Raw genomic sequence first — 2,757 nt, forward strand, 5'->3', positions numbered from 1 at the left:
GAGAAGGAGGCAAACCATAAGTGACTCTTAACTCTAGAGAACAAGCCGAGGGTTGATGGAGGAAGGTGGGTGGGGGATGGGCTAAATGGGTGATGGGTATCAAGGAGGGCACTTCTTATGATGAGCACTGGGTGTTATATGGAAGCAGTGGCTCCTGAAAGCAAAATTACACTATCTGTAACTAACTAGAATTTAAATAAAAATTTGAAACAAATTCCCCAAACTGCCAAGGCCACCCCAACAAAGTAATACAAGCTAAAGGCATCCAACTTCCTGACTCTCACCATATTATACAGCTCTAGGAAGGAAATCAGTATGATAGTGGCTAAAGGAATAGACCCATACACCAAAGGAACAGAATGAACAGCCCGGAAATAAACCCACCCATAGACAGACAACTAACATTTGACAAAGGTGTCAAGCCTATTCATGGGGAAACATAGTCTCTTTTAAAAATGGTCATGAGAAACCTGGGCAACTACATGCAGAGAAATGACATTGGAGGCCCTATGTCACACCACTCACAAAAATTCATTTGAGTGCTCACTTAGGCAGCAAACTATTAAAATTAGAACAATACAGAGAAGATTAGCATGGCCCCTGAGCAAGGATAACATGCAAAAGGTATCTGAAATGTGTTAAGATGTAAGCATAAGACCTGAAACTTTAAGACTAAAAGATGATATAAAGAAAACCACCCAACATTGGATACGTTGATAGTTACCAAATGAGGGTGTTCTTTCATTATCCTAACTACAAACACAGCCCACCATTTGTGACCCAAATTTCAATCCAGAGCCTGAATATGATACCAAAAGCATTTAGCAACCACAACAACAAAATTAATAAGTGGGACTACATCATACTAAAAAGATTCTGTTCAGAAAAAAAAAAAAAAAAACAATGAACAAAATAAAAAGTCAATCAATAGAATGGGAGAAAATATTTACAAATGTTCTACCTGATAACGTGTTACTATCCAAAACTCATCTAAATCAGTAACATAAATAAAAGGCAATTCCATCTTTACAAAGGGAAGAGGAGGGGCGCCTGGGTGGCTCAGTCGATTAAGCGTCCGACTTCAGCTCAGGTCACGATCTCATGGTCCGTGACGTTGAGCCCCGAGTCGGGCTCTGGGCTGATGGCTCAGAGCCTGGAGCCTGCTTCCAATTCTGTGTCTCCCTCTCTCTCTGGCCCTCCCCCGTTCATGCTCTGTCTCTCTCTGTCTCAAAAATAAATACACGTTAAAAACAAAATTTAAAAACGGAAGAGGAACTCAATGGACATTTTTCCAAAGAAGACCTACAAATGGCATATAGACATAAAAGGTACTCTACATAACTAGTCATCAGGAAAGTGCAAAACAAACCACAATCAGATACCACCTCTTACCTCTTAAAATGGCTAGTATCAAAAAGAAAGAAAATGCCAAAGTTGGTGAGGGAACCCATGTGCACTGTTGGTGGGGATGTAACTTGATACACCCTGTATGAAAAGCAATATGAAGGTCCTGAAAAAATTACACACAGGACAACTGTGGTATCCACCAAAGAACTTGTAGCTACATATCCAAAGGAAATGAAATCAGGGTATCAGAGAGGTGAAGACACCCCCATATTCATTGCAGCATTATTCACAGAGCCAAATACAAAAACAACCTAAGTGTCCAAACAGAAAACTGGGTAAAGAAGATGTGGCATACATTGCAAAAAGGGTTAGAATCCAACATAACTTATGAAACTCAATACCCAAAAAACAAATAATCAAGTGAAGAAATGGGCAGAAGCCATGAATACACACTTTTCCAAAGAACATCCAGATGGCTAACAGACAAGTAGAAAGTTGCTCAACATCACTCATCATCAGGGAAATACAAATCAAAACCACAATGAGATACCAACTCACACCTGTCAGAATGGATAAAATTAACAACTGAGGAAACCACAGACGTTGGTGAAGATGAAGAGAAAGGGGATCCTTTTTGCACTCTTGTTGGGAATGCAAACTGATGCAGTCACTCTGGAAAACAGTATGGAGGGTCCTCAAACAATTAAAACCAGAACTACACTTCGACCAGCATTTGTGCTACTAGGTATTTATACAAAATATACAAAAACTCTGATTTTAAGGAGCACGTGCACCCCAATGTTTACAGCAGTGCTATCAACAATAGCCAAAGTATGGAAAGAGCCCAATGTCCATTGACTGATGAACGGATAAAGAAGAAACGGTGTATATATACAATGGAATACTACTCAGCAATGGAAAAGAATGAAATCTTGCCATTTGCAATCACATCACTGGAACCAGAGTGTGTTGAGCAAAGTGAAATAAGTCAGTCAGAGAAAGACAAATATCATATGATTTCACTCATATGTGGAACTTAAGATACACAGAGATGAACACAGGGGAAGGGAAGGAAAAATAAGATAAAGACAGAGAGGGAGGCAAAACATAAGAGATTCTTAAATACAGAGAACAACCTGAGGGTTGCTGGAAGACTGTTGGGGGAAGGCGATCAGCTGGATGGGTGATGGTCAGTAAGGAGGGCACTTGTGATGGTCACTGAGTGTTATATGTAAGTGATGAATTATTGGGTTATACTCCTGAAATCAAAACTACACTAGATGTTAACTAATGCGAAATTAAATAATAAATTTAAAAAAGAAGATGTGGGGGTGCCTGAGTGGCTCAGCCGGTTAAGCATCTGACTTCAGCTAGGGTCATGATCTCCCTGTCCGTGGGTTTGAGCCCCGT

General features: G+C 40.0%; 1 pseudogene; it reads left to right on the forward strand.

Moving 5' to 3' along the window:
- The first annotated feature begins 540 nt into the window (after positions 1 to 540).
- LOC128774086 (U6 spliceosomal RNA) lies at positions 541 to 639 on the forward strand (annotated as a pseudogene).
- Positions 640 to 2,757: the final 2,118 nt, after the last annotated feature.

The sequence above is a fragment of the Panthera pardus genome, unplaced genomic scaffold (assembly GCF_024362965.1).
Source record: "Panthera pardus isolate Hobbes unplaced genomic scaffold, ASM2436296v1 HiC_scaffold_281, whole genome shotgun sequence".
Lineage (NCBI taxonomy): Eukaryota > Metazoa > Chordata > Mammalia > Carnivora > Felidae > Panthera > Panthera pardus.